Source organism: Bolinopsis microptera, chromosome 5 (genome assembly GCF_026151205.1).
Source record: "Bolinopsis microptera isolate Bmic1 chromosome 5, MBARI_Bmic_1.0, whole genome shotgun sequence".
NCBI classification, from domain to species: domain Eukaryota; kingdom Metazoa; phylum Ctenophora; class Tentaculata; order Lobata; family Bolinopsidae; genus Bolinopsis; species Bolinopsis microptera.
Window position 1 is genome coordinate 6,894,909 of NC_087076.1, and position 13,656 is coordinate 6,908,564.

At 40.7% G+C, this 13,656-nt stretch overlaps 2 long non-coding RNA genes across 2 annotated transcripts; both read left to right on the forward strand.

The window, feature by feature from the left end:
- The first annotated feature begins 9,176 nt into the window (after positions 1–9,176).
- Positions 9,177–11,872, forward strand: LOC134815631 (uncharacterized). The gene is made up of 4 exons (XR_010160260.1): positions 9,177–10,385; positions 10,580–10,695; positions 10,851–11,008; positions 11,725–11,872. It is a non-coding gene; the product is annotated as an uncharacterized LOC134815631 (long non-coding RNA).
- Positions 11,873–12,193: 321 nt separating this feature from the next.
- Positions 12,194–12,923, forward strand: LOC134815632 (uncharacterized). The gene is made up of 2 exons (XR_010160261.1): positions 12,194–12,276; positions 12,528–12,923. It is a non-coding gene; the product is annotated as an uncharacterized LOC134815632 (long non-coding RNA).
- Positions 12,924–13,656: the final 733 nt, after the last annotated feature.

The following is a 13,656-nucleotide window of genomic DNA, read 5'->3' on the forward strand; positions in this document are numbered from 1 at the left end:
TGAGCAAAAAACAGTTTTTTGTCAGTATCTATAAAACAAAGCACTAAGGACCTTATGTTGCTTCATAACTTGTATATAAATATGGCCATTGCGGTAATTTTAAGCTAAAATTGAAGTCTCTATGACCTTCAGGAGCTGAAATACAAAAATCTCGTATACGCGACTGAGGGTAATTTAGAAAATTTGCCCTGTAGGGTTATGTGCGACACAAATTGCGTACCTAAACAATTTTGGTTAAGAATGATCTTTCAAACAACCCTGTGTTGTCAGAAATCGTATACATCGAAGTGCACACTCAACTATTCCCTGCTACTAGAGTACTGTTAAATATGGCAAATTAAAATTGTCACAAGGTGGAATGAAGAGGAGGAGGTGGAAGAGGAGGCTAGGAGGGCTGATGAGGAAGAAGATCGAGGTCGAGGGAAGCCGTGGCCTGGGGTGCTTTTTTGACCGAGGCCGAGGTCTATCCTAGAATATGCCCTTTGAAAAACGCCATCATGTAATTAGGAAATAATTAGGAATACTGTTTTCAGAACTAAGAATGTATCGTACATACAAGGACTGAGGAGGAAGAGGATGACTGAGGAGGAGGAGGACTGAGGAAGAAGAAGACTGAGGAAAAAGTGGAGGAGGAGGAGGAGGTTGAGGAGGACTGAAGGAAAGGAGGACGGAAGAGGACTGAGAGGTAAAAACTGAGGAGCATCAGTAGAACTAAAAAGGAGAGGACTGAGGAGGAAAAGGAGGAGGAGAATGACTGGGGAGAAGGAGGATTGAAGAGGAGGACTGAGGAGGAGGAGGACTGAGAAGGAAGAGTTAGGAGGAGTGGGGCTGAGGAGGAGGACTGAGGAGGAAGAGTTAGGAGGAGGGGGACTGAGGAGGAAGAGTTAGGAGGAGGGGGACTGAGGAGGAAGAGTTAGGAGGAAGAGGACTGAGGAGGAAGAGTTAGGAGGAAGAAACTGCATTGTTCAAAACATCAATTGTTGACAAAGGAACACAAAGGAACACATAGACGTGGATATCTTGAATATTAATCGAATAATGATAATCTTAAATTTCAAGACAAATTAATGTCAATTAATGTCAATTAATGTCAATTAATGTCAATTAATGTCAATTAATGTCAATTAATGTCAATTAATGTCAATGTCAGTTTGGGTTTTTATGGAATACTGACATTAATTGACGTTGCATCTCCCCCCTATAGCAACCACCATAGCAACCGTAATCAGACCCCTATCACAGTCCTTGTGTACAATATTACACTCTACAGTATCACTATAGCAACCACCATAGTAACCGTAATCAGTCCCCTATCACAGTCCGTGTGTACAATATTACACTCTACAGTATCACTATAGCTATTAGCTACCACCATAGCAACCGTAATCAGTCCCCTATCACAGTCCTTGTGTGCAATATTACACTCTACAGTATCACTATAGCAACCACCATAGCAACCGTAATCAGTCCCCTATCACAGTCCGTGTGTTAGTTTGGAGGAGCATCACGGCTCTCGACAGTCAAAGTACAAATACGAAATGAAACTAGGCAAATGTGATAACAAGAATGGAAATAATACGGACATGTGCACCTGACGTTTCGGCACTTACTGGCCTTTTACGAAGGATATAATTTAAAAGTGAGGGCAGTCCCGCTATAAAGAGGGGACGTGTAACTAGGTCGTAAGCTAAATAAACACCCCCCATTTCTGAAGCGCTGGGTGCTAAAAGCGTCAGAAAAGAGTCAAAAAGCGCCAAAAAGCGACAAAAAGCGACAAAAAGCGACAAAAAGCGACACAAAAGCGACAAAAAAGCGACAAAAATGCGCCAAAAAGCGCTGAAAAATGTCAAAACTAAAATTTCACCAGCCCCATAGAAATAGTGCTTTTGTAATGGTGTCTCGACTAAATTTTAAAACCTTCTATTCTAGTTTTCAAGCGATTTGTGCAAACATACCTTCTCCTTCTCCAACATCAACCTCTTAGCTTCCAAACGACCTGACTTCGACACTGCCTCCCTTTTGAGCACCGTAGGAGTTTCCGCTTTTGTAACCTTTCTCGACTTCTTCTTTGGTACTCCAGTCTATATTGGAATGTCCAATTAGTTCGTTTTCTCATAACAATATAGCATATATAGGGGTTTTTTATCACTTCTGAGAGGTTTTAGAGATCGATTCTCTAAAATTTCTCAATTTTCCGATTTTTTCCGATTCCGATTTTGGCCTCATCAACCCTCATATCGGACATCGGGTTGGACCCCCCCCCCCCCCCCCCCCCCCCCCCCCTTCAGTGCAAGTAATTTGAGAGAGAGAGAGAGAGAGAGAGAGAGAGAGAGAGAGAGAGAGAGAGAGAGAGAGAGAGAGAGAGGGAGAGGGAGAGGGAGAGGGAGAGGGAGAGGGAGAGGGAGAGGGAGAGAGAGAGAGAGAGAGAGAGAGAGAGAGAGAGAGAGAGAGAGAGGGGAGAGAGAGAGAGAGAGAGAGGGGAGAGAGAGAGAGAGAGAGAGAGAGAGAGAGAGAGAGAGAGAGAGAGAGAGGAGAGAGAGAGAGAGAGAGAGAGAGAGAGAGAGAGAGAGAGAGAGAGAGAGAGAGAGAGAGAGAGAGAGAGAGAGAGAGAGAGAGAGAGAGAGAGAGAGAGAGAGAGAGAGAGAGAGAGAGAGAGAGAGAGAGAGAGAGAGAGAGAGAGAGAGAGAGAGGGAGAGGGAGAGGGAGAGGGAGAGGGAGAGGGAGAGGGAGAGGGAGAGGGAGAGGGAGAGAGAGGGAGAGGGAGAGGGAGAGGGAGAGGGAGAGGGAGAGGGAGAGGGAGAGGGAGAGGGAGAGGGAGAGGGAGAGGGAGAGAGAGAGAGGGAGAGAGAGGGAGGGAGAGAGAGGGAGAGAGAGAGAGAGAGAGAGAGAGAGAGAGAGAGAGAGACAGACAGAACTTGATTAGTAAAGCAGATTGTAGTGGTAAGCATTTGAGAGCTATTTTCAGCTCTAGCAAAAGTAGAAATGTAGTCTGTAAGTATAACAGTAGTCAGGATTCCGAACAATGAATAATGATTAATTAATGGGGGTGACTTGTCCGCCAATTTCCTGTCCTTTTTGGATTCTATGAGACAAACGGACGTGTTTTTGGGACATTAGCGGACATTGACGGACATTGGCGGATATTAACGGGCAAACATTATGAGGATTTTTCGCACAAGATTTGGACACAATATTTTTGGCTCATAATGATCATGACAGCATGAAACATGAACAAAAGAAAAACATTAAACAATTTTTACTTAGAATATTTTCAGTCCGAGTCATTCTGGATACGTACCTCTGAAGGCAGGGCAAATAAACTTTGTTCTGGTCCATCATCTTTTGTAAACACTCCATAATCTCGCTCTCTTAAAACAGATCGGCTCTATCCTGGTTAACCTCCTCCAGTATCCTATCTAGCGGAACCAGTTCGGTTCGACCTTAAAATATGCCGTACATGAACTCTCTGAATTCGTCCAACCTTCCTTCTCTTAGTGGGGTAGTGGGGTCTTCACGAACTGCATCTCCTCTGTTATCCTAGTATTAGCAAGAGTTAAAAAAACACGACATTATTGATAGACTTTATTGAAACATTCTCATTAGGCATACACACAGATGCTATACTCTCATACATTATATTTACCGGGCAAGACTTGGAAAACACTAGACAAGGGGAATTTAGTTGTGTGGGACCAATTCTGTAGAGTAATCTAATAGATGCGAAGATCGTGAGTTGAACTTGTGATATGGGACACCAGAGAATAATGGAGGGTGTGACATGTCCGCCTATGTCCTGTCCTTTTTGGATTCTATGAGACAACGGACGCGTTTTTTGAGACATTAGCGAAAATTGACGGACATTGGTGGGCTCGGACGGACATTGGCGGACATAAACGGACAAATATTATGAGAATCTTTCGCACAAGATTTGGTCACAATATTCCCAATAATAAATCGACGCAGTTAAATTTATGTATTAAAGGCAGAGAGGAAAGAGGAGCTCCGTCAACAAGACGTGAACTCAGCGAAACTGAACTGATCCTAAGTGACTAAGCGAAACTGCGGGGTAAATCCACATGCAACGCGTTACCAGTTATGAGTTACGCGTGGTAATTAAATGGCGTGGTCTCGACAGATCTACAATTCCATGCAAAGAAACGTACGTGCGCAAACTTTACATACATTTTTTGCACAGAGCGTTACAAGATAATATATTAATAAAAGTGACAGGCCCACCATGCTTTAGTATATGACAGCATTTTGGTACAAGAGCATAATATTGAGTTAGAGTCTATATTTACTCAAAATAACAGGGCTGAGGGCTAGGGTGATCTGAACTGCATTTCATCCGCACAGATTACAACTATACAATAACCAAGATGTTTGATATTTTTTCCCAAATTGTATGCCTTGTCGTCAAAAATCGATCGATCAGTGTGACACAAGTCACGATCGAGGAACTGAATATCCGAAGAAAGCTTTGATAAAACAAAAATTATGAAAATGTCCTACCAGGACATTTTCAGATATATCAGTTTTCCTCGACCCTAATTTTTAATTTTTTACTGAATTTTTCTTCGGTGGCTAATTAATGAGTTCACTGTGCACAAGACATGAAAGGTACTGAAAGCATACTCAATGAATGCCCTGATTGGTTGGAGACTGCTTATAGGACAACAACCGAAGCACTATAACGCAAATTACTAACAAAAAACACTATTTACAAAAAAATATTTTTGAACTTAGTTAGATCAAAATGTTTACTTACCGTACAATCCCGACATTTAAGGATGCGGCACATTTGAAACCCAGTCTTCCTCTTGAAACTTGGGTACCCTCTTTATCAGAAGTTGTACGTAAGCTCTGAATTGATATTGTGGGTTATCGCAAATCACTTTGACTCATGCCATAACTTAAATTATATATATAATTTAAGTTAAATAATAATAACTATATATAGTTATTATTAGGAAAATTAGGTTAAGTATGCGACAAAAACAAATCTTTTTAGAAAAGCTCAAAACATTTAGTATAAAGTACTTTTTCACTTAATTATAAACTTAATTATAAACTTAATTATAAACTTAATTATAAACTTAATTATAAACTTAATTATAAACTCACTGGAACTTTGTTACTGCAGCAGCAGGGCCAGAATCTTTCAACACCTTTTCAATCGACTCGACTAGGTCAGCGTGTTCGCTAGCCATCTCTCTCCAGGCAGAATGGAGCATTGCTTGCCAATACAGGTTAAAAGGTTAAATACTCTCCAAGTTTTTGTGAACGAGTCTTTCACTTTGAATGTTGCAGCTTTAGAATTTTGCGATGAGTGGCAGTACCCGGTAAACGAGGATTTGTCCAGCTTCGAATACTCCGAATATATTAATTTCATCGTTGCCTGCAAAAACTATTATAATTATACGGTTCAATGGCCAAAAACTTAACATTACATTTTTGAGAAAGCAAAATTCGCCGAAAATGTAAACGTTTTCAATATTCTTACTGTGAGTAGAGTAATCTGTGTATGGAAATTTCCATCGTATTCAATCATCTGTTTCACTCGAGAATTGTCAAGAACGTTTGCTCGGGCGATCTTGGCGTTCTGGATGCGCTCTTGAGTCAGTTGATCACCAGCGATCTAAGTTATCTGAAGATTTATGACTTTATAATTTCAGCAAAAGTTGGATATTAAATTATGGTATCAAATCTAAAATTAAGACTTAATAATTCCATCGAAATGCTAGGTATTAATCTCGCACAACATTTATCTTGTAGATTAAATGAGTTTTTCATCTTTACTTGTGGAACTTTGGCAATAAGACTATATTATTGGGGTCAACCGAGCTGTGTACAAGCTGTTCCTGCTATTTCAAATATAAAAAAGGCTGCTGTTATATTCTGTGATATGATACTTAGCTGATTTTTTTCCACATTGGCGTACCTTATTATTGTAACTTACCCTTTTAATGTTGCTGTACTGCATACAGTCATTTAGGATCTGTATAATTTTCCCAGCTGTCGAGGTTTTGATTTTGGTCGATGATACCGAGTAAGTGTTACTAACACAGTCCCCAAGGCCATGACATTACTGTTTTTGTGTTCATGGCGCTTGGGGAGATGTCTCAGTATCATCGACAAAGTTGGTTCCCTTTCAGTCAGCGTGGACATGGCGATCCCTACCAGCTGCTCCTCCATTACTTTTAACTCTCCGCTCGTGCTGGTCGGTAGTAGGTGCTTTTCTGTGCGAATAAGAAAAAGTGATTAACACGAACCCAGTAATTTTAATTCTAAAAATTACTGGCGCTGAAAATAGGCGTACATAATACCAATAGTGTTTTTGTTTTAATCAAACTTAAATATTTGAGTTCATTAAATATAATCAACGCGTAGTTTAATTAAAACCTGTCAATGAGTGACGGAGCAGCCTTGGACATATCTGAAGGAGCGAAGAATTTTTGTGGCTTCGCGATAACATGCACCACGTCAATCTTCTGTTCCTTCCCCCATCTGGCGTTTCCAATTACGACGTTAAAATTATTAAGTACCAAAACAGTCAGGGGAGATTGCCGCTGTTCCGGGTGTTTGTAGGTCTGCTCTCTGTTCCCAATAGAAATTCCACCAGTCCCTAAACATACATTGAAAGTCGTCTATTATGTAAATTGAGATATAAAGGCTTTATAAGTAGATAATGCCAGAAATTGGGGGGGGGGGCGGGGGGGAGCTGACCATATTAAAGTATATCCCTGGCCCTAAATCGGGAAACCTATATTTTAATGTACTTTAATATGGTCAGCCCCCCCCCCCCCCCTGGTCAGGCTTTGAGATTATAAAAATCATACGTACGGTTAGATAAGCGTATGAGGAATCCTATTTGCCCCGATAAAAATGTACGGGTGATTCTTTAGCGTCTAATTCTTCTGGGGTTTTCTTGCCTTCCTTCTGGAACTCAATAATGCTCTTTATCATCGAATCCGTGTTTAAGCCTGCTTTCTTGATGATATCGCGTGCGGTTCGGCTGCTACAACACACTCCCATTTTACCCAATATGTCAACAGCTGAGTTTGGGAGTCCTGAGTATGTGTGAAATGGTGTAAGTAGAACGAAAGTTAATTTGGGGCCATCTACTTAGGACGTCCGGCAAATAGGGAGGGGGGTGGTTTTGGAATTTCGGACAAATCCGGCCAGGGGGAAGGGGTGGTTTCTGAAAATCCGGAAGTCCGGAAATTTTTGCAGAATTTACGAAAAAGTCCCATTTATTTCAACTCTTTGACACTAATTACTTTGTAAGTTTAGATCCCTGTATTTTGGACGAGAAGTCGATTCCCAGAGCAGCTCATGAGAGCCGAGTTTTATTCGTACTCTTAAAAGTAGCTGGAAATCCAGACGTCCAGGGGAGGGAGGGGGGGGGGGGTGATTTTGAAAATTCGGACACACCCGGACCGGGGGAGGGGGTGGTCTGAAAATCTGCGATTTTGGCGAACGTCCTCAAATAGATGGCCCCTTTAAGAATTCGACTTTAAGGACGTAATAACCACAGGTTGGGGATGATCACAAACATTTCTAATGAACCCCTTCATTATAATATATATTATAATATATGATATAGCTTATTCAATAAGAGATCGAATCTTATGTCAAAATGTCGCCACTCTAGAAAATGTTTAGTTAGGAATTCATTGTAGGAATATTTTTGTTTATTATTACTTGTCATATTACTTGACTTATTTCTATTTCGTTTATCATTTATGTCCCTGACGATTAATCATAAAGCTTAAAGTTGGAAAAATAGGTTGATCGTTTACTTTGTACCGCTTCCGAATGTATATACTATGTATATCGTATATGATATGCGGTGTTGAGCTGTTAAGTCAATTTAGGTATATATCCCATAATTACTCAGAAAATTAAATTGAACTTCTAAACTATTCTTAAATCACAGATAGAAAAGGAATCATGCTAATGTAGAAACTGATCCTCAAGCTGCTAACCTGCTGCAATCAACATGTATCCGAGCTTTGCGGACTACACATTTAGATCCTGGTTAGCCAGGTTTAGGAGTACAGATTTACACTGTGTTTAGTACGAGCAACATTTTAATTGGCTGTATCTTCGGTTGTGTAGGATATTTTTTTACACACATGACCCCGGCATGCGCTGGGATTATGCTTCAATTTTTCCCGTGAAAAATTGATAATAATTTCGAGAGCGAAGCACGACGGATTATTATGAAAATAACCCCGACGTGCTTTAGGACAAGGGGTTATTTTAATATAACTTAAGCGTGCCGGTGTTATGTGTTATAAACCCCTCCGGGTTAGTGCTAGGACCAACAAATTTGACATTTTACTCTTAATTCTAGCTATATAATATCAGTATGGAAAATATGAAATGGAATTGGGGAGTATATTATACTACTAGATAAATAAAACTAAGGTACTATGACATTTGAAATTGGCGTTCTATTTAAACATTCCTCAGTCAGAACGTTAAACGAATATCGATAAGGGGCGTCGAGTTAAGCCTGGCAAGCGATAAAAGGTGGAGCTAATAATGATATCGTGTCATGAAGTTCATCAAAGTAGACGACTATAATACATGGCTTATATAAAACAGGGCAATTGCTACGACAAAATTAACCGGACTAATGTAATCATCGAGACAAGTTCTGGAACTAGTCCAAGTGTGTACGAGTTCAAGTAATCACCCTACGCGCGTGGGGTGGACTCCTGGGGTGGACTTTTATTCAGCGCGTATTTTGTAGCCTGTTCAACTTGACGTTTTGATTCGTTACTATCTCAATGTCACAGATACACAGAATGTGAGGTGATCATCTTAAAGAGAAACGTCTCAGCTTTCACCTGGTGTAAAGTTTATCTTTGTACTCAAAATATAGCTCGCTCAGTGTGCAATAGAAGTTGACAATACAATAACCACGTCTGCGACCGGTCGTCAGATACCGGAGTGTTGCACAAAATTGGGTCCCTAAATTAAAATTCTATGACACAGTTACCATGCAGAAATGTCTAGGGAAACATTTGGTGAAAGTTTCAACTCTCTACTATAAAAATAGCGATAGTTATTGAAGATAAACCGTGAGAAACTCCCTCTTGTCGAGATCAACGCTCTAGGAACCTCTCTTCTGTACCACGTGACAACGATTTGAGCGTCACGTGACAAAAGTGCGCGCATCGGATGGAGCAGTCTCGTGGGAAATCCTGATTGCCTGATCGATCTCGTGGGAAATCCTGATTGCTACGGAAAGGGCTGACAACCACAGTTATTTCCCTTCCTCAATTTTCCAGTTCACTTGCTCAGTGCTGTCAGTTGTTTTTTGTTTGCCCTGCTATATAAACTTCACTCCGTCATAATCCCCTACTCTCCTATCCAATGAACTGTTTCTGTTACAGCTGCCATTCTGTTGACTGGACCCTAACTTAGTCTTATCATTTTCACTTGATAACTTTATCCGTGTGCACTTTCTCGAAACTCAACTTATCTTTGTCAAGACTCAGCTAATCTCAGAACTAAATGTTGCCTTAACAGACTTACTTGTCACTGCACTGGGCCCTCCTTTAAATGCAAATATCATATGAGCAGCTGATCGATTTATTGCTTGAACTGTGCATCCTTTTTAAAAATAAATAAGGTCAATTTTACTATCGTGAAACTTAGTCACTGAAGACAACGCAATCTGGCTGTGCCGGTTCCCCTCTGCCTAGATCACTTAGAATATCCATAGTTAGCAATACTTTTATCGTTTAATGCAGCGATATAGCCAGTTATCAATGCTACATAGTAGATTTTAGCCTGTTCCAATCATCCTTATATCGCGTTAATGGAATTTATGAAATTGCCTACCGTTCAAATCGCTCTCTGTTGTTAGCACCACACTGATTAACTACGATGTTCCAATTTTTTAGAATTATGTCCGACATAATTCTAATTTTTGCTGTTACAGCAGATAGTTATGGTGTAATGGCACGCAGGAATAAGTCATCCCTGTCCTCCAAAAAGCCCATGAAAAGGTATTTGGTAAGCTATGTCTTTTCCAATATCAAATCCAATGTATCACAATCTGTGGACTTTCTACTCAAAAACTAGATTGATTAATTGATAATTCATTGCTGATTGTTCACGCGCCCTGTATGGAAGTATATAAATGGTAATCCGCATACTCCAGGAAGAATTGAAGCAATCTCAAAAGAAAAGAAGGGAATCTGGATCCTTCGTCGGATCGTCAAAGAGCTTAGAGGGGAGCTCTACGCTTCACTGGCCATGCAAAGCAGGGAGAGTGACGGAGGCGGAGGCACTGCTGGCTGCTGGAACGGACATTAACAAGCTGGACAGAACGCAGTTTAACCCTTTCATGGACGCGATCAACTCAGGTAAATCATTCGACCGCCTTAACAATATGGGTTTATTGGTAATAGTAGCAGGAGGTTTTAGTCATGCGTTTGATTACAGCACAGTGTGAAACCCTGAAGCATACGTCGAGCTCTAAACTCTGTTTTGTCTAATAATCAATTATTTGAATATTGAAGGATTAAATTTGGTAACTTGATGATCACACAATTAACAGGACAGGTCGACTGTGCTAGATGGCTGCTGAGGCAAGACGGTTTAAAGCTTCAGACCGAGATATGGTCGTTTTGTAGGGAGAGGGTGCTAGAGTCATTGCTAACAGCTTAACAGAAGGTAAAATCCTGAACTTTTGTTCATTGATTAAAAATCACCATTCAGACATACAATTGTTCAGATGTAAAAATTATTTATTCACTATTTTGGATTACATTTAGTTACAGGACTAACATGCGACATCCGTCGTTGACCTTTGTCTTTAATTCAACAAGGTAGGGAGAGCGATCCATGGCTGTCCCGATAGACCCACTCAGACTCCTGCCGGAAGATACTCCTCCGGTTGATCCAGATGAGACAGTTCTAGCAGATGATCAGTTACAGACTGAAGAACATATCCCACAGATCAATGCGTCAACATCTGCAAATGAAGGTACTTCAATCTGCTCTTCTTGTATATGTCTTTGTGCCTGCGTCTGTGATTGTACTGAAGTGTACTCTGTGTGTTTGTGTCTGTGTCTGTCTTTGTATCGTGTGTGTGTCTCTGATTGTACTGCGTGTGTCTGTAATTGTAATGTAGTGCACTGAAGTGAACTATGTGTGTTTATGTGTGTGTGTCTGTGTGTGTCTGTGTGTACTGTGTCTGTCTGTGTGTCCGTCTGTGTCTGTGTGTGTCTGTGTTTATGCCTGTGTCTGTGTGTCTATGTCTGTATGTGTTTGTGGGTGTGTGTCTGTGTGTCCTTGTCTGTGTGTAACTGTGTCTGTCTGTGTGTCTGTCTGTGTGTCCGTCTGTGTCTGTGTTTATGCCTGTATGCCTGTATGTCTGTGTCTCTGTGTGTGTGTGTCTATGTCTGTATGTGTTTGTGGGTGTGTGTATCTGTCTGTGTGTGTGTGTGTGTGTGTGTGTGTGTGTGTGTGTGTGTGTGTGTGTGTGTGTGTGTGTGTGTGTGTGTGTGTGTGTGTGTGTGTGTGTGTGTGTGTGTGTGTGTGTGTGTGTGTGTGTGTGTGTGTGTGTGTGTGTGTGTGTGTGTGTGTGTGTGTGTGTGTGTGTGTGTGTGTGTGTGTGTGTGTGTGTTCTTTCATAGAAGTTGTTATTTCCAAGATACGAAGTTCGAAAAGCTAGCATTTAGTAATAGACGAATTTTGCAGCTGATATCAGAATCGACATGATGATGGTACTACACGAGATGCTCATGGAAAAGGTCTCCGTTTGCTTTCCTCCTCCCACGAGCAGTACAAAGTGTGGGTTCAACTTTAATCTGATAGAAGATATCGTATGCGGAACCCAAGCCTGGCCATGTCTGTACATAATAACGAAAGAAACCGGTAAGTTTCTAATCATGTAAATGTTCGGCCGAACGTTTGCATTCATTTTAGACTAGTGACGAAAATCAACAATCGTTTGCCAGTTTGGTTTGCAAAATCGACAAAAAATAGTCCATTCCCCATGGCCATGATATTAGAATTCTGCCCGTTGAAATCGGCCACTCTGATTTTTATCATTGAACTTCACATTGATGACATGTTCATTCTCTACAGGTTATGCTGCGAGGGCGTTTACCTCGATAGATGTTGAAAATGCCCACAGCATTATAAATCATTTGGACCGCCGAGGGAACCAAAACTCCTCAATCGAAGAGCTTAGTAGACATGCCAGCAACCTACAGAGACTTCAAATTCTCAGGAAACCTCTCTAGGACGGTAATACATTAACTTGTTTAGTTAATAAATTTAATAAGTAGATTTTGAGTGATGATTACTGAATACAGATATCGAGCCTCGAGGTACCATAAAAAGGGTATATAAACTTATCACTTATGCTTATATGCTTATACTATCAATGAATATCAAATCGCCTTCTCTAGTTATCAAACCCAACATAAGTTAAATCTCTGCCTACAAGGACTATTTGATATTTACAACAGACCGAGTGAATGTCTCAATCTTTTCAGGAAGCTTTATACTCCGACATCCACAATTTACCACGCCCCTGAGATCGACAAAGGTCTTTCTGATAGATTGACTTCCAGCCAATTCGATCTATCGAAGCCGAGTGGGAAGAACAAAGAACTGAAACCCCATGGTCGCAACGATGCTCCTCGCGGACAAGGGAGAGTTAGGGCCATCGGTGGTCACAAGACTGGATAATATTTATTTTTTAAGCGTTGAGGTTGTCACGAAAGCGTACTGTAACGGGACTATCAGATTTGAGTGATTTGATTTTGTGATTTGCAGTTCACGTGATTTTATTGTGATTTTAGACTGTAAAAACTATAAAGGTTCAAGTTGAACTATCGTCGCCATGATTATGTATTTTGGAACTGTTCACGTTGAAATTGCTTCGTTAATCAGCAGTCTTCCTTGGTTACTTTCTACTGTGTAATGCAGCTACGATCAACGATACTTAGCTAGTACATTCATAGTAACACTAACTGCACTGAGAAGAGTAAAAAATTTGAGCTTTGACGGAATAACATTTCCTTGTTTTTAGATACGGTTACTACTCTAGTGAGGGGTTCATAGCTGATCATTAAGGTCTTACTCACAATAATTTGTGCTCAGATATTGGCCGTACTGACGGCTGTTGAAAAAGCCACTCCGTCAGATGCGCGCCGCAAGAGTCCACCCCTGTAGACCCCACTACGTACAAAATTTGAAATTTTCCCAAAAACTTCTGATTAAGCTAGTTTGTTTTCAATAACTTTTGCAATATTTACAGTAGACCCTTCAAATTTTCACCAAATGTTACTCCAGACATTTCTGCATGGTAACTGTGTCATAGAATTTTAATTTAGGGACCCAATTTTGTGCAACACTCCGGTATCTGACGACCGGTCGCAGACGTGGTTATTGTATTGTCAACTTCTATTGCACACTGAGCGAGCTATATTTTGAGTACAAAGATAAACTTTACACCAGGTGAAAGCTGAGACGTTTCTCTTTAAGATGATCACCTCACATTCTGTGTATCTGTGACATTGAGATAGTAACGAATCAAAACGTCAAGTTGAACAGGCTACAAAATACGCGCTGAATAAAAGTCCACCCCAGGAGTCCACCCCACGCGCGTAGGGTGGTAAT